Here is an 18,562-nt window from a genome sequence, read left to right on the forward strand (position 1 = left end):
AGTGATTTACTTCCAAATATGTGGTCAATTTTAGAGCAATTTTAATGTGGTGCTGAGAGGAATGTATATTTTGTGGATTTGTGGTGGAGAGTTCTGTAGATGTCTATTAGGTCTGGTTGGTCCAGATCTTCATTCAAGTCCTGGATATCCTTGTTAATTTTTTGTCTTGTTGATCTGTCTAATATTGACAGTGGAGTGTTAAAGTCTCCCACTCTCATTTTTTTGGGAGTCTAAGTTCCTTTGTAGGTCATTAAAAACTTACTTTATGTATCTGGGTGCTCCTGTATTGGGTGCATATATGTTTAGGGTAGTTAGCTCTTCTTGTTGCATTGATTCTTTACCATTATGTAATGCCCTTCTTTGTCTCTTTTGATCTTTGTTGGTTTAAAGTCCATTTTATCAGAGACTAGGATTCCAACCCCTGTTTTTTTTTTTTTTTCTCTCTCTCTCTATTTGCTTAATAAATCTTCCTCCATCCCTTTATTTTGAGTCTATGTGTGTCTTTGCACATGAGATGGGTCTCTTGAATACAGCACACCAATGGGTATTGACTCTTTATTCAATTTGCCAGTCTGTTTCTTTTAATTAGGGCATTTAGTCCATTAACATTTAAGGTTAATATTGTTATGAGTCAATTTGATCCTGCCATTTTGATACTAGCTGGTTGTTTTATTCAGTAGTTGATGCATTTTCTTCATTGTGTCTATGTCTGTAACATTTGGTACGTTTTTGCGGTGGCTGGTACTCATTGTTCTTTTCCATGTTTAGTGCTATCTTTAGGAATGTTTATGTGCCTTGGGTTTGCTCTTCTTGGAGAATATCTTTGTGGTGTTCTCTATATTTCCTGGATTTGAATGTTGGCCAGCCGTGCTAGGTTGGTGAAGTTCTCCTGGATAATATAGTGATGAGTGTTTTCCAGCTTGGATTTATACTCCCCATCCCATTCAGGCACAGTGATCGAATGTAGATTAGGTCTTTTCACATAGTCTCATGTTTCTTGGAGGCTTTGTTCATTTCTTTTCACTCTTTTTTCTCTAATCTTCCTTCTTATTTTATTTTACTGAGTTGATCTTCAGCCTCTCACATACTTTCTTCTGCTTGATTGATTTGGCTATTGAAATTTGTGTATGCTTCACAAAGTTCTCATGTTGTGTTTTTCAGCTGCATCAAGTTGTTTATGTTCTTCTCTAGGCTGGTTATTCTAGTTAGCATTTTATGTAACCTTTTCTCAATGTTCTTAGTTTCTTTGCATTGGATTAGGACTTGCTCCTTCAGCTCAGACAAGTTTGTTATTACCCACCTTCTGAAGCCTGCTTTTGTCCATTCATCAAACTCATTCTCTATCCAGTTTTCTTCCCTTGCTTGTGAGGAGTTGTGATCCCTTGGAGGAGGAAAGATGTTCTGGTTTTTGGTGATTTCATCTTTTTGTGATGATTTCTTCCCTTCCTCATGGTTTAATGTACCTTTGGTCTTTGAAGTTGGTGACTTTTGGATGGGGTCTCTGAGTATCTCCTTTTTGTTGATGTTGAAGCTATTTCTTTCTGTTGTTTAGTTTTCCTTCTAACAGTCAGGCCTTTCTGCTACAGGAATTCTGGAGGTCCACTCGATAGCCTAGTTGCTTGGGAATCACCTGCAGTGGCTGCAGAAAAGCAAGGGTTGCTTCCTGGTTTTTCCTGTGGTAGCTTCATCCCAGGAGGGTCCCCACCAGATGTTGGCCAGAGCTCTCCTCTATGAGGTGTCTCTTTGGATATACAAGGGTCAGGGAACTGCTTGAGGAGGCAGTCTGTACCTTTTCAGAGCTCAAGTGCTGTGCTGTGAGCTCTGTTGCTCCCTTCAGAGCTGCTGGGCAAGGATGTTTAAGTCTGCTGCAGCAAAACTCACAACTGCCACTTTTCCCAAGTGCCCTGTCCTGGAAAGGTGGGGCTTTATTTGTAAGTCCCTGATGGGCTGCTGCCTTTTTTAAGAGATGCTCTGTCCAGCTAGTAGGGAATCTAGTCACAGACTGCCTGCAGAGGCATTGCTGAGCTGCCGTGAACTCTGCCCAGCTGCTGTGTAAACTTTATTGTGGTTTTCTTGGCACAGGAAGGTTACAACTGCCTCAGTAATGGTGGACTGCCTCGGTAATGGCATACGTCCCTCCCCCTCATCAAGCTCAAACTGCTGTGCTGGCTGCAAAACTTTCTAGCCAGTGGGTTTCAGTTTGCTGGTCTTTGTGGTGGCAGGACCTGCGAATCACTTAGTCCTCTGCCTTCAGCCCCATTTTTTCAGAGGAATGGGCAGCTCTGTCTTGCAGGCATTCCAGGCACTGGCTAAAATGGCCACCCAGTTTTGTGCTGAAAACCATTGGTGCTTGTTGGCCCTCGCTGGAATCTCCTGGTCTGTGGGTTGTAAAGAAGGTGGGAGAAGTGCAGTGTCTGAATGGGAGTGCTGGAGTATCCAAGAAAGTCCCCAATGATCTCTGTTGGGTAGGAGGATGGGTCTTATGGCCTGTTGCACTTCCTGGGTGAAGCAGCGCCCAACCCTGCCTTGGTTTGCCCTCCTTGGTCTACACCCACTTTCCAACCATTCCCATTGAGATGAAACTAGTACTTTGATTGGAAATGCAGGGATGACCCGCTTTCTGTGTCGCTCTTGCTGGGAACTGTGCTCCAGAGCTGTTCCTATCTGGCTATCTTGGCAGAAGTCCCTGATTTGCTTTTTAGATACTTTTTTCACCAGATATTCTAGTTCATTGGTCTTAAATTCTGCCTTCAACAAATCCCTTTGGCCTGGATACAATTCAGCCACATTCTTTGCCACTTTATGACAAGGGTGGTCTTTACCTTCCAATATCTTGCTCCTCATTTCCTTCTGACACCTCATCAGAATGTTCTTTACAATCCATATTTCTATCAACATCCTGATCATCACCACTTAAATAACCTCTAAAATCTTCAGAATTTTCTACAATTCTTTTCTTTTGAGCCACCACCCAAATTTTCCTTAACAGTCTATTTAGGGCAATCTAGGCTTTTTCTTTCCTTCTCCTCCAAATTATTCCAGCATCTCCTACTTACCCAGTTCCAAATCTGCTTTTATGTTTTCAGATACGTGTTATAACAATAGCCCCTCTTCTTGGCAACAATTTTCTGTCTTAGTTTATTTTTACTTCAATATCAGAATATCACAGACTTGGTAATTTATTATGAACAGAAACTTATTAGCTCACAGTTCTGGAGCCTTGGAAGTCCAAGATCAAGGGGCTGGCAACTGTGAATGCCTTCTTGCTGAATCATCAGGTGGCAAAAGGCAAGATAGCAAGAGAAAGCAAGAGAGCAAACTTGTAGCCTCAAGTTCTTTTTATAATCAGTACATATCAATTCATGTGGCTGGAGCTCTCATGACCCAAACACCTCCCCTTAGGCCTGACTTCCAAACACTGTTGCTTTGGCAATTATATTTTGATCACATGCTTTTTGAGGAACAGATTCAAACTGTTGCAAAGAGTGTCCCAATAAGTAAAGAGTTATGAGATAATTTTATTTAAGTATCTCTGCATATGGAAGAGAGGACTCCTTGAGAGACTTTGGAAGCTTCAAAGCAAAGAAATAATCCTGAGGTAGAAATATCTATAGTTGCAGGGAGCGAAATGAGTTGACCATAGAAAGTTGAGGAGCACATCCCAGAGAGAATAATAAGTGCAAAATGGAGTCGCTGATGAAATACTGTTATGGTTTGGATCTGTGTCCACACCCAAATCACATCTTGAATTGTAATCCCCATCTTTTGAGGGAGGGACCAGGTTGGAGGTGATTAGCTCATGCAGGTGGTTTCCCTCTTGCTGTTCTTCTGCTAGTGAATGAGTTCTTATGAGATATGATGGTTTTAAAGTGTTTAGCAGTTTCACCTCCACCCTCTCTCTCATGCCACCTTGTGAAGATATTCCTTGCTTCCCCTTTGCTTTCTTCCAGCATTGTAAGTTTCCTGAGGGCCCTCCATTCATGAGAAATTGTGAGTCAATTAAACCTCTTTTCCTTTTAAATTATCCAATCTCATGTAGCATATTTATAGCAGTGTTAAAATGGACTCATACGGATACCTTCCCGAGGAAATTTGTAGGTCTTCATTTCAGGATTTCATTATGAGGATAGGTCCAGAAAGAACATCTTTGGGTATTAACGTCCCATTTTCATTTTATAATAACTGAAAGCTGTGTATTTTGTTGTTGTTCATGATAATTTCTCTTTGAAGTGTGCATAGCACTTTTGAAGTTTTAAAAAACTTTTGCAATAAAAGACTGCTCTATTGAGAAATCAGTGAACACATTTAAATATGAGACACAAAATGATGTTATACAACAAAGTATATGGCTCTGGGCACATTACTTCCTTTCTGTGACTAAACTTCTTCTTCTGTAAAATTAAGATAATAAGTGTCAGCCTCATAAATTGTTATAAACATTAAATGAGATTATGAATGTAAACAACTTAGCATTGTGTCTGGTATGGTAAGTATTCAATAAAGGTCCACTAGTAATATTTTTATTCAGGAAATCTGCCTTAAAATTATGTAGCTATGGCATAAAGATTCTATATTGCATTTGATCCATTTGAAAGGGGGTCTCTCTGTCTACAACTTAGCATGTTTAAAATCAGTGTGAATAATTAATTAAAAGTGTGAATGATTGCAAATTTATGGTTATAAAGCAGCTTAATTTTCTCAAACTAACAAATTCAAATTAATGTTATGTTTAGCTATGATAAACTCAATACATCTTGAAACATCTATGTTTGAAAGTAATATTAGTTCATTTTCATCTGAGCATTGCAGAGAATGCATTCGATTCATCATTTTTCCTCTACTGAGTGGTTTCCGTCTGCTGATTTTCAGATAGTGCTTAATAACTCCAAGTTAACCTTTTTCTATATTTGAGGACAATCAGGAGCAGGCAACCACGTGGCTATCCTTCAGTCTACAATGGGACTACTATTTGAAATAAAATAACAGGCATATCACAAACATAGAAACAAGATGTTAAATCTAAAACTGCAGACAGAGGCTACAAGTATCATGTCAAAAAAATGTGCATCACATATCAGATTCAGATCTATGTTTTCAAACACATTTGTGTACAAAGGAAGTAGTCCAATCAGCAGAGTTACTGTCAAATATGAAGAAAGACCACATATGTTTTGATCTCTTCTGCTGGTATATTTACTAGGGTTATATTGTCTGGTGACTATCCAAATTGTGACTGGTGATCTGGACATTAAATTGCTGAACTTATAGCTGTTTTTAAGTTGGAGCACAGGAAAAGTTATTTATATATTTGTTTGTTTTCTATAGAGTGTAGCTGATACACTTAGTCTCAAAATCACAAACTTCAAATTAGATAAATATTTGCTTTATGTTGTAATTTTTAGTGCTGTGATTGCTATAATTTGTTGCTACTCTGACAGGCTGTGAAAAAGATGTGGGTCTTCACTACATAAAAATATCATAAATTAACATAAACTACCGTGCTAGAGAAGTAATAGTCCACATGTTTATGAATGCTAATGGTATGCTTCATTGCCATTCAGAATTGTTATGACTAAACAAAGTTTCTATTCAATAATGAATATCATCTCTCACTTTTTAGTGCTTATGAGCTGAGGGACAGAAATAGTCATTACAAAATGCTTACCTGTGAAAAAGGCATGTGTTACAAAAATGTGGGTGCTGATATAATGATTATGGTATTATGTTAAATCTATAAATCAGAAACACATTGGTGTGCAAAGAAGATTTCCTTTATTTCTTTAAAATCAATGTTACATTGAAGACATATCAGGTTCTCATTTCTATTCTATTAAATTTGTAAGATACAGGAGAATATAGAGTTGCTACTCAACGGTTAGAGAATATGTGCTCATTAGCACACAGTTTGGGCCTCTGTGATAAATAATCCTTTACATCTCCAGAAAATAATAATTGCTTCCCCTTTAATTCCAATGTATAGGCTTATTGTGGCCCATGTCTGTATTTTATTTTCTCTCACCCCTTCCCCTTTTGTCTAACACAGTATATTTCCTTTAATAGACACTGAATATGCTTTTGTTAAATGGAAATATATACATATTTATATAAATATATGTTATTGCATAAGGCAGACTCAAGAAAAGGTAAAACTTGATTGTCTATTTAATCTTTTTCCTTTATAAAAAGATAACCCAGGTCTCAGTGGGTTAACACCTAAGTTTGATAAATGGAAAGAAAACATATCTAATTTTTTTTTTAAGAGGAAGAAAGAGAGAAAGAAAGAAAAAGAATTAAAAAGAAAAAGAAAAAGAAAAAGAATAAAGGAAAGGAAGAAAGAGGAAGAGGAAGAGAGAGAGAGAACAGGGGTGTTGCTTTATTACCCGAGCTAAAATACAGTCTAAAAATGGGTATGCCTGTAATTATGTTTAATAATAGAGACATAAAATAAAATGAGGGAAGAAAATAATTAACAAGCAGCCAACCAATATTTCATTTAAACCTGTAAATACGTGTGATGTAGCACTGATAAGAGTGTATATTTTGTGTATTTAAAGTGGAGAGTTCTATGAATGTTAATTAAGTCTACTTGTTCCGGATCTGAGTTCAAGTCCTGAATATCGACGTTAACTTTCTGTCTCATTGATCTGTAAGTCTCCCACTATTATTGTGTGGGAGTCCAAGTCTCTTTATAAGTCTTATATATTTGAGTATTTCTGTATTGGGTGCATATATATTTAGGATCTTTAGCTCTTCTTGTTACATTGATCCTTTTATCTTTATGTAATATCCTTCTTTGCTTCTTTTGATCTTTGTTGCTTTGAAGTCTGTTTTATCAGCAAAAATTGCAACTCCTGCTTTCTATTTATTTATTTTTGCTCTCCATTTGGTTGGTAAATTTTTCTCCATCCCTTTGTTTTGAGTCTTTGTGTATCCTTGCATGTAAGATGGATCTGGATGTAGCATACCAATGGGTCTCATTAATTGATGCAATTTCTTAATTATGTTGATGTTCTTTATTTTTTGGCATTTTTTAGAAAGGCTGATACTGGTTGTTCCTTTCTATTTGTAGTGGTTCTTTCAGAAGCTCTTGTAAAGCAGGCCTGGTGGTGATGAAATCTAATCTCTAAGTGCTTGCTTGTTCACAAAAGATTTTATTTTTCCTTCACTTATGAAGCTTAGTTTGGCTGGATGTAAAACTCTGGGTTGAAAGTTCTTTTCTTTAAGGATGTTGAATATTGGCCCCCACTCTCTTCTGGCTTGTAGGGTTTCTGCTGAGAGATCTGCTGTGAGTCTGATGGGCTTCCCTTTATGGGTAACTTTCTTTCTGGCTGCCCTCAGTATTTTCTCTTTCGTTTCAACCCTGGTGAATCTGGCGATTATGTGTCTTCAGGCTGGCCTTCTTGAGGAATATCTTAGTGGTGTTCTCTGTATTTCCTGGAGTTGAATATTGTCCTGCCTTGCTAGGTTGGGAAAGTTTTCCTGAATAATATCCTGAAGCGTAATTTCCAGTTTGGATTGATTCTCTTCGTCACATTCAGGTACACCTATCAAACGTAGATTAGGTCTTTTCATATAGTCCCATATTTCTTGGAGACTTTGCTCATTCTTTTTTATCCTTTTTTCTCTAATCTTGTCTTTTTGTTTTATTTCATGAAGTTGGTCTTCGACCTCTAATATCTTTTCTTCTGCTTGATCAATTCGGCTGTTAAAACTTGTGCATAGAAAGCGAAGTTCTCCTGTTGTATTTTTCAGCTCCATTAATTCACTTACATTCCTCTCTAAATTGTGTACTCTTGTTAACATTTCGTCAAACCTTTTTTCAAAGTTCTTAGTTTCTTTGCATTGGTTTAGAACAAGTTCTTTTAATTCCCAGAAGTTTCTTATCATCCACTTTTTAAAGCCTGCTTCTGCTAATGGAACACAGTCTTTCTCCATCAGGCCTTGTTCTGTTGCTGATGAGGAACTGTGATCCCCTGTAGAGGGAGAGGCGTTCTGAATTTGGGTATTCTCAGCCTTTTTAGGCTGTTTTCTTCCCTTCTTTATAGATTTATCCATCTGTGATCTTTATAATTACCATCTTTATGGTTGGGTTTCTGAATGGACGTCCAACTTGTTGGTTCCCGGTGCTAGAATCTGAGCAACCCACTGTGCCGGCCAAAACAGCGGCTTTAAGATTGTTGGTGCTTTTCTGACTCTGCACCAAGAACCGCCGCTCCAAGGCAGTGGCAAAACCGCCTCACCGGCCTCAAGAGTCGCGCTGGTGACACGTGGGGTTCCTCCGCTGGGAATCTCCTGGTGCATGAGCAACAAAAATTGATCTGAAAGTGTGGCATCCTCTCGTTCTCTGTGCTTTCAGTGGGAGCTACAATCCCGAGCTGCTAGTGACCAGCCATCTTGGATCTCTCTCCCAACATGTCTGATTTTAGTCTAAGAATTATTATAAAAAATTAGGGCAAATGGGTCAATAATATTAAATTCCTTTGAGTTTACATTTAGGAGAAAAAAATAGATAAAATTTACTAAACATACTATATGCTCAACAGTATACATTATCTTATTTGATCTTAACAAGTATATGAGATAGGTACTCTTATTACTCTGATTTTATAGATGAAGAAATCATGTCACAGGAGTGTTTGCTTGCGTGCATGAGGAGGAAGGTATCTACCATAAATGTTGTTCATGAGATTTCATCCAAGAAGGTCTAGCTTTAGAGCTTGTAGTCTTAATCCCTGAGTGGTTAAAAAAAAAAGAAATTTTTTGAGAATTAGGAGACAATTGATATTGGAATAATTTTAAAGTATTAAGACTTAGAACAACATCCTTATCTCCAGCAAATACCTGCCCCTTTGTTCCATTTTAAACTATTTATTTATTTTTCTTACAGAGGCAGTGATATAAAGATGTAGGATATTCTGTCACTTTCTCTTCCCTTTTATTGTCTGTTCTTTAGTCTTTTCTCTGCTTTTTTCCTCTCCACCAGATAGTTAAGGATAGGAAAAGAAAGATAAATTCCCTTGAACATGAATAAATTACTGTTGTTGGAATATGGTTCTTCCCTGCTATAATTCATGTTACAATTTTATCTCCAGTGTGGTGGTAGGTAGGGATTACTAGAAGGTTTTTGGGCCATGAGGATGATTTCTCAAGAATGGATTGGTGTCATTTCCATGGTAATGAATAAAATAATTTTTGTTCTAATGAAACCAAATTCGTTCTTGTGGGAATAGATTAGTTTTTACAACAGTGGTTGTTATAATGGCAGGACAACCTTTGAGGTGCCATTTTTGCATGAGTTGGTTTCACCTTTGATCTTCTGCCATGTGGCAATGCAACACAAAAACACTTTTTAGAAGCAGAGTAGATGCCTGTGCCATGCCCCTTGAACATTCTGGCCTGCAGAATCATAAGCTAAATAAATCTGTTTTCTTTATAAATTATCCCAACTCATATATTCTGTTATAGCAACACAAAAAAGATTAAGACGCAAGATATCAGGTTTATCTTAACATTAAAATCACCCTTCTACACAATAACACAGATAATATACAATTTACATTCCCTGGAGAAGCTGTCTGTGCATATAGGCCTAGTGATCACTGAGGTGGAGCAGAAACCTAGCTTCTCAGGCTTCACAAGATTCATGATGCAATGGATGGCTGTGGGCATCTCCTACATTAGCATCTGTGGCCATCAAACTTGGCCAAAGACCACAATACTTTGAAACTCACTGAAGTCATCATACTCTTTGCTACTGAGTCCATCTGATGTGCATCTGACCTAGCTGGAGGGTCAAGGGGGGGCCTTCTCTGAGGAAAACACAGTGGAACAGAGATCTGAAAGCCCAGAAGAAGGTTGACTAGATGAAGCCAAGAGAAACATCTGCCATGGAGAGACAGAGACATTAGGAAGACTGGTGCACTCAGAGTAGATCTTCAGAGAGACGGCATTGACAATGGACAGAAGGAGGACACAGAGGCAGGGCTGAGGAAATAGGAAGATGGAAATCCAGCATGAGACTACTGCGCACATGAACTTGTTCCTGCCCCCGACTGACTCCTAGAGAAGGGAAATGATACTAGTCTATTGAACCCACCTTATACACCAATCAAACCCTCAAAGGCATCAAAGAAGATAAATGTAAAAATATAAAACCCATCCAAAAGATAGCAACTTCAAAGGTTGGAGGAACATTAGCCTCACAGATGAGAAAGAAACAACACAAGAACTCTCACAAGTCAAAAAGACAGAATATCTTCTCACCTCCAAATGACTGCACTAGTTCTCCAGCAATGGTTCTAAACCATCTTAAATGACTAAAATGATAAAAATAGAATTCAGAATATGGATAGGAATGAAGATCAGTGAGATACAGGAAAAACTTGAAACCTGATACAAGGACTCTAAGGAATACGATAAACTGATACAGGAGATCAAAGATGAAATGGCCATTCAAAAACCAGACTGATTTGACAGAGCTGGAAAATTCTTCAAGAATGTGAGAATGCAATTGCAAGTTTTAGCAGAATTGACAAAGCTGAGGTAAGAGTCTCAGCTCTTTGAGACTGAGACTCAAAGTCTCATCAAAGTCTCAAAGAATGGTTCTCTGAAATAACTCACTCAGACAATAATATAGAAAAAAAGATTAAAGGAGAATGAACAAAACCTCCAAGAAATATGAGATGATGTAAAGAGACCAAATGTATGACTCATTGGCATGTCAAGACAAGGAGAAAAAGCAACTGGAAAACATAATTCAGAATATTGTGCATGAAAATTTCCCCAGTCTCACCACAGAAGCCAACATTCAAAATCAGGAAATCCAGAGATCTCCTGCAAAATACTGTACCAGACAACAATCCCTAAGACACACAGTCATCAGATTGTCCAAAGTAAACATGAAGAAAAAATGTTAAAAGTAGCTAGTGAGAGGGGCTTGTTATCTACAAAGGGAATCCCATCAGGCTAACAATGTACCTTTCAGCATAAACCTTACAAGCCAAAATAGATTAAGGGCGCCTATATTCAGCATTCTTGAAGAAAAGAAATTCCAACTAAGAGTTTCATTTCTGGCCAAACTAAGCTTCATAAGTGAAGGAGAAATAAGATCCTTGTCAGATAAGCAAAAGTTAGGGGAATTTGTTACCACCAGACAGGCCTTACAAAGGGTCCTGAAGTGAGTGCTAAATATGAAAAGGAAAAACCCTTACCAGCCACTACTAAAACACATTAAGTACATAAACTATTGACACTATACAGCAAAGACGCAAAGAAATCTGCATAATACCCAGCTAACAAGACTATGATGGGATCAAATCTGTATGTGCCAATATTAAACTTGCATGTAAATGGGTTAAATGCCCCAACTAAAAGGCACACAAGCAGCAATTAGATAAGAAAGCAAGACCTAATGATTTGATGTCTTCAAGAGACCCATCTCACATGCCATGACACCCATAGGCTCAAAGTATAAGGATAGAGAAAAATTTACCAAACACAAAATGGAAAAAAGGGGGGTTGCTACTTTAATTTCAGAAAATAGACTTTAAGTCAAAAAAAGATTTAAAAAGATGAAGAAAGGCATTATATAATGGTAAAGCATTTAATTTAACCAGAAGAACTAACTTTCCTAAATATATATGCACCCAACATGGATACACCCAGATTCATAAAGTTCTTGGAGATCTACAAGAGACATACACTCCCACACAATAATAGTGGGAAAGATCAATGTTTCATTGTCAGTATTAGACAGATCATCAAGGCAGAAAATTAACAAAGATATTTGGAACCTGAACTCAACTCTGGACCTAATACATATCTACATAACTCTCCATCCTCAATGACAGAATATACATTCTCATGGCACATATTCTAAAACCAAACAGACATGAAACAATGCTCAGCAAATTAAAAAACAACAAAAAAACAAAAAAACCCCTGAAATCATGCTGCACAAACCCCCATGACATGCAGTTTACCTAGATAACAAACATGCATATATATTTCTGAACCTAAAATAAGAGTTAAAAAAATTAATATGAATTAAAAGAATTTAATGTGATGTCTCCAGTCTTAAAAACAAAACTAAGGACAAAGATTTTAAAGTGGTTCAGAGTCCACAGTCATTTTTGTAACTGTCAAAATTTTCTTCCCACTCAGTTTATTCTGGTAAGTAGATTCATAATGTTACTATTTTTCCATGCTTATAATTTAAATTAGAAATGAAACACTTTTAGGAAAAAGAAACTTTATTAAGGGCTGATCATATTATGTAATATTTTTAAACCTGAGAAATACAGGCAGTTTTAAAAGCAAACCATGAAAGGAAAATAATAATTCAATAAATGAAAGACATGATAATCATTCATAAATCTTGGCATACCGAAAGAACATTTTGATACTTTGTTATTAAATTAGGCAAGATCACATTTTCATTTATTAATATAGATGGTTTACAAGGTTGTTGACCTAATTATTCCTATGAAATATTTGAGTGAATTCTATCATAGAATAGGAAATAAAATATTGGCTGAAATAATGGTAATTTAGATGGAATTTAATAATATATTTTATTTTCTAGTTTTTTGCAGCAGGTTTTTTTTTTCCTCGAATGATCAGTTAATGTGGAAATAATTTATGTGCAGATTGATTGGCTGTGCTTTTGAGACAAACAGTTTTCAAAATTTCACCAGCAGATGGATTTAACCTAAGGTAGTATATGTTCAATATTTGGCTTCATGAGCTGATCTTATGTTTGAGACCTACCCAACACCCCTTTTCTTTTCTTTTTTCTTTTCTTTTTTTGAGATGTAGTCTCGCTCTGTCTCCCAGGCTGGAGTGTAGTGTTATGATCTTGTTTCATTGCAACCTCCGCCTCCAGGGTTCCAGCAATTCTCCTGCCTCAGCCTCCCCAGTAGCGTGGATTACAGGCACTTGCCACCACACCCAGCTAAATGTTTATATTTTTAGTAGAGACGGGTTTTCACCATGTTGGCCAGGATGGCCTCGATCTCCTGACCTTCTGCTCTTCCTGCCTCTGCCTCTCAAAGTGCTGGGATTACAGGTGGGAGCCACGACACCCGATTAACACCTCCCTTTCAAACTGGACAATGGGGCAGATGCCTCTGGGCTACTGTTTGAAAATATCTACTGATCTGCTTTTTCGCAGATTATAAACCTTCTGAACTGTGCTCATTTTCACTTTTTTTAATGACTAGCGAAACAAGGCTTGACCCCCTCCTCCCTTTTGTAAAGGTCAAAATTTTAAAAAAGGGAGGAGGGAGTCAAGTCTTGTATTGTGGTCAAGCACTAGTTGTGTCATCTTAACCTTCTAATCCCCTTTATCTGGACCCACTGTGCCAGTAAAGTGTAGACAAATTCAGGCCATGCACCTGTGAATTAAATACCTTTGTTTTGTTTTTGGTGTAAGAGAGAGAACAACATGAAATCCTCCAATGCCCCAATCCAATTGGTTTGTCTGAAGCCTCTTTGACATGTCGAAGAGAATCCCCATTATGTGAAAGAAATAGGTCAACTTGTGGAAACACGATAGATGGGTTCACTAAAACTTTATTGAATACTTCCAGTGTGCATGGCAATTAAATGAAACCAAGGGAGTTTCCTTAGATAAAATTTAAAAATTTCATTGGCCAGTGGGATTGTCTATTATGTGTTCATAACAGATAGAAATACATTTTGCAAAGATCACTTTTTATTAGTAAAGGTTTGGATTTTTTCTCACTGAAGATCATTTCGACTTTGTCATTGGATTTCTAATTTTGCATTATGTTGGTCTGGTGCCATTTCAGACAACTTTTAGAGAAAATGAAAAGTAATGTGCTACAGTGCGTGCGTGCGTGCACGCGCGCGCGCGCACACACACACACACACACACACACACACACAGCTGCCTATAGTGAAACACATTATTGAAATGGTTCAATTTTGTTTGATTCATAGTGTCATTTAAAGTGTTTTCTTTTGTTCATTTTTCATTGATTTTAAAAATGTATTTTAAAATCTATTAGTAAATAAAGAGAACATACCATTAGTGCTGATTGGGAAGGGTGGTTACTTGAGGATGTAAGATGGCTAGCTCCATTTCACATTACATTTAACATGGAAAGGAAAGCATAATAATGCATTGGGAAGAGTTAATTCTGACTGCCATTAATGCTCAGTAGTTCTGCACATATATGAAGAAAGCTGGTGCCCTTGTTACTCCCTGTGCACGCTCTGTGCTCAGTGGAGTGCAATTGTCTTGGCCCCAGCAATTGCTGAGCAGATGACTTGATTACACTGAAATCAGGGAGAAAATATCCTCTTCTGGCTACTCGAGTGAATCAGTCAAATTATTGAGTGGCAAAACTAATTCTATGCCTTGGACCATCAGAACTGCAACTTACTATAAGTCAAGACTTCATTTAGTGTGAAATTGTTTTTTATTTTATTCTCTTTCATTTATTATGCTTATTTCAGCTAATCCACTTAGTGGATGTGAATTAGCCCATGTGCTTGGGCAGGTTTATAGATATTCAACTTTCTGATCTAGTAGTGTTAAAATATTTTAGGTTTCCAATTGATTTAGAAAACATCCAAAATTTTTTATGATCCACATTGCTGGGAGGTACAAGGCAATGCTTGTGATTTTCAAATGAGACAAAATAGGAAAGAAAAAAAATTAAATAAGATGAGCTTTAATGAAATTTTACTTCTACTAGTTTTTTTTAAAATAGAATTACAGACATTTAAGCTTTAGAAAATGGGAAACTGGTTAAACACAGATTCTTTTTTTTTCTTCCCCATTTATTTATTTTATTGCATTTTAGGTTTTGGGGTACATGTGAAGAACATGCAAGATTGTTGCATAGGTACACACGTGGCACTGTGATTTGCTGCCTTCCTCCCCATCACCTACATCTGGCATTTCTCCCCTTGCTATCTCTCCCCAGCTCCCCAACTCCACCGTCCCTCCCCTATTTCCCCCCAACTGACCCCAGCGTGTAGTGCCCCCCTCCCTGTGTCCACGTGTTCTCATTGTTCAACACCCGCCTATGAGTGAGAACATGCGGTGTTTGATCTTCTGCTCTTCTGTCAGTTTGCTGAGAATGATGGTTTCCAGGTTCATCCATATCCCTACAAAGGACCTAAACTCATCGTTTTTGATGGCTGCATAATATTCCATAGTGTATATGTGCCACATTTTCCCTATCCAGTCTATCGTCGATGGGCATTTGTGTTGGTTCCAGGTCTTTGCCATTGTAAACAGTGCTGCAATGAACATTTGTGTGCACGTGTCCTTATAGTAGAATGATTTGTAATCATTAGGATATATACCCAGCAATGGGATTGCTGTGTCAAATGGAATTTCTATATCTAGGTACTTGAGGAATCACCACACTGTCTTCCACAATGGTTGAACTAATTTACACTCCTACCAACAGTGCTAAACTCTTCCTATTTCTCCACATCCTCTCCAGCATCTGTTGTTTCCAGATTTTTTAATGATCGCCATTCTAACTGGCGTGAGATGGTATCTCAATGTTGTTTTGATTTGCAGTTCTCTGATGACCAGTGAGGATGAGCATTTTTTTATATGTTTGTTGGCCTCACGTATGTCTTCTTTTGTAAAGTGTTCATATCCTTTGCCCACTTTTGAATGGGCTTGTTAGTTTTTTTCTTGTAAATCTGTTTTAGTTCTTTGTAAATTCTGGATATCAGCCCTTTGTCAGATGGGAAAACTGCAAAAATTTTTTCCAATTCTGTTGGTTGCCGATTCACTCTAATGGCTGTTTCTTTTGCTGTGTAGAAGCTGTGGAGTTTGATTAGGTCCCATTTGTCTATTTTGGCTTTTGCGGTCAATGCTTTTGGTGTTTTGGTCATGAAGTCCTTGCCTACACCTATGTCCTGCATGGTTTTACCTAGATTTTCTTCTAGGGTTTTTATGGTGTTGGTCTTATGTTTAAGTCTTTAATCCATCTGGAGTTAATTTTAGTGTAAGGTGTCAGGAAGGGGTCCAGTTTCTGCTTTCTGCACATGGCTAGCCAGCTTTCCCAACACCATTTATTGAACAGGGAATCCTTTCCCCATTGCTTGCTTTTGTCTGGTTTGTCAAAGATCAGATGGTTGTAGATCTGTTGTGTTGCCTCTGAGACCTCTGTTCTGTTCCATTGGTCTATATCTCTGTTTTGGTACCAGTACCATGCTGTTTTGATTACTGAAGCCTTGTAGTATAGTTTGAAGTCCGGTAGTGTGATGCCTCCCGCTTTGTCCTTTTTGCTTAGAATTGACTTGGCTATGCAGGCTTTCTTTTGGTTCCATATGAAGTTTAAGGTGGTTTTTTCCAGTTCTGTGAAGAAGGTCATTGGTAGCTTGATGGGGACAGCATTGAATCTGTAAATTACTTTGGGCAGTATGGCCATTTTCACGATATTGATTCTTCCTAACCATGAACATGGAATGTTTCTCCATCTGTTTGTGTCCTCTCTTATTTCGTTGAGCAGTGGCTTGTAGTTCTCCTTGAAGAGGTCCTTTACATTCCTTGTTAGTTGTATTCCTAGGTATTTTATTCTCTTTGTGGCAATTGTGAATGGAAGTTTGTTCTTGATTTGGCTCTCTTTAAGTCTGTTATTGGTGTATAGGAATGCGTGTGATTTTTGCACATTGATTTTGTATCCTGAGACTTTGCTGAACTTGCTTATCAGTTTCAGGAGGTTTGGGGCGGAGACGATGGGGTCTTCTAGATATACAATCATGTCGTCTGCAAATAGAGACAATTTGACTTCCTCCTTTCCTATTTGAATGCCCTTTATTTCTTTTTCTTGCCTGATTGCTCTGGCTAGAACTTCTAATACTATATTGAATAGCAGCGGTGAAAGAGGGCATCCTTGTCTGGTGCCACATTTCAAGGGAAATGCTTCCAGTTTTTGCCCATTCAGTATGATATTGGCTGTTGGTTTGTCATAAATAGCTTTTATTATTTTGAGATACGTTCCATCGATACCTAGCTTATTGAGGGTTTTTAGCATAAAGGGCTGTTGAATTTTGTCAAACGCCTTCTCTGCATCAATTGAGATAATCATGTGGTTTTTGTCTTTGGTTCTGTTTATGTGGTGAATTACGTTTATAGACTTGCGTATGTTGAACCAGCCTTGCATCCCCGGGATGAAGCCTACTTGATCATGGTGGATAAGCTTTTTGATGTGCTGTTGCAATCGGCTTGTCAGTATTTTATTGAAGATTTTTGCATCTATGTTCATCATGGATATTGGCCTGAAGTTTTCTTTTCTTGTTGAGTCTCTGCCGGGTTTTGGAATCAGGATGATGTTGGTGTCATAAAATGATTTAGGAAGAATTCCCTCTTTTTGTTTTGTTTGGAATACTTTCAGAAGAAATGGTACCAGCTCCTCTTTGTATGTCTGGTAGAATTCAGCTGTGAACCCATCTGGACCTGGGCTTTTTTTGGGTGGTAAGCTCTTAATAGCTGCCTCAACTTCAGACCTTGTTATGGGTCTGTTCAATGTTTCAGTTTCTTCCTGGTTTAGGCTTGGGAGGAGGCAAGTGTCCAGGAATTTATCCATTTCTTCCAGGTTTATTAGTTTGTGTGCATAGAGTTGTTTGAAATAATCTCTGATGATAATTTGAATTTCTGTGGAATCTGTGGTGATATCCCCTTTATCGTTTTTCATTGCATCAATTTGGTTATTCTCTCTTTTCTTTTTTATTAATCTGGCTAGTGGTCTGTCTATTTTGTTGATCTTTTCAAACAACCAGCTCCTGGATTTATTGATTTTTTGAAGGGTTTTTTGTGTCTCTATCTCCTTCAGTTCTGCTCTGATCTTAGCTATTTCTTGTCTTCTGCTAGACTTTGAGGTTTTTTGATCTTGCTCCTCTAGCTCTTTCAATTTTGACAATAGGGTGTCAATTTTTGATCTCTCCTTGCTTCTCATGTGGGCACTTATTGCTATATATTTTCCTCTAGAGACTGCTTTAAATGTGTCCCAGAGATTCTGGTATGTTGTGTCTTCATTCTCGTTGGTTTCGAAGAACATCTTTATTTCTGTCTTCATTTCATTGTTTATCCAACATTCAAGAGCAAGTTGTTCAGTTTCCATGAAGCTGTGCGTTTCTGGGTTAGTTTTTGAGTTCTGAGTTCTAACTTGATTGCACTGTGGTCTGAGAGACTGTTTGTTGCGATTTCCGTTCTTTTGCATTTGCTGAGGAGTGATTTACTCCCAATTATGTGGTCAATTTTAGAGTAGGTGTGATGTGGTGCTGAGAAGAATGTATATTCTGTGGATTTGGGGTGGAGAGTTCTGTAAATATCTATTAGGTTTGCTTGGTCCAGGTCTGAGTTCAAGTCCTGGATATCCTTGTTAATTTTCTGTCTGGTTGATCTGTCTAATGTTGACAATGGGGTGTTAAAGTCTCCCACTCTTATTGTGTGGGAGTCTAAGTCTCTTTGTATGTCATTAAGAACTTGCCTTATGTATCTGGGTGCTCCTGTATTGGGTGCGTATATATTTAGGATCGTTAGCTCTTCTTGTTGCATTGATCCTTT

At 37.8% G+C, this 18,562-nt stretch overlaps 1 protein-coding gene and 1 long non-coding RNA gene across 5 annotated transcripts in view; one reads left to right on the forward strand and one right to left on the reverse strand.

Moving 5' to 3' along the window:
• Positions 1-18,562, forward strand: part of DACH2 (dachshund family transcription factor 2) — a 660,631-nt gene that overhangs the window by 362,731 nt on the left and 279,338 nt on the right. The gene's annotated exons all lie outside the window — the stretch shown is intronic.
• LOC116536852 lies at positions 1,291-4,137 on the reverse strand. Its single transcript, XR_004262826.1, has 3 exons — positions 3,706-4,137; positions 2,092-2,097; positions 1,291-1,300 (listed from the first exon to the last, which is right to left on the reverse strand). It is a non-coding gene; the product is annotated as an uncharacterized LOC116536852 (long non-coding RNA).

This window comes from Sapajus apella, unplaced genomic scaffold, assembly GCF_009761245.1.
Source record: "Sapajus apella isolate SASKATOON/1434 unplaced genomic scaffold, GSC_monkey_1.0 scaffold104, whole genome shotgun sequence".
Classification (NCBI taxonomy): domain Eukaryota; kingdom Metazoa; phylum Chordata; class Mammalia; order Primates; family Cebidae; genus Sapajus; species Sapajus apella.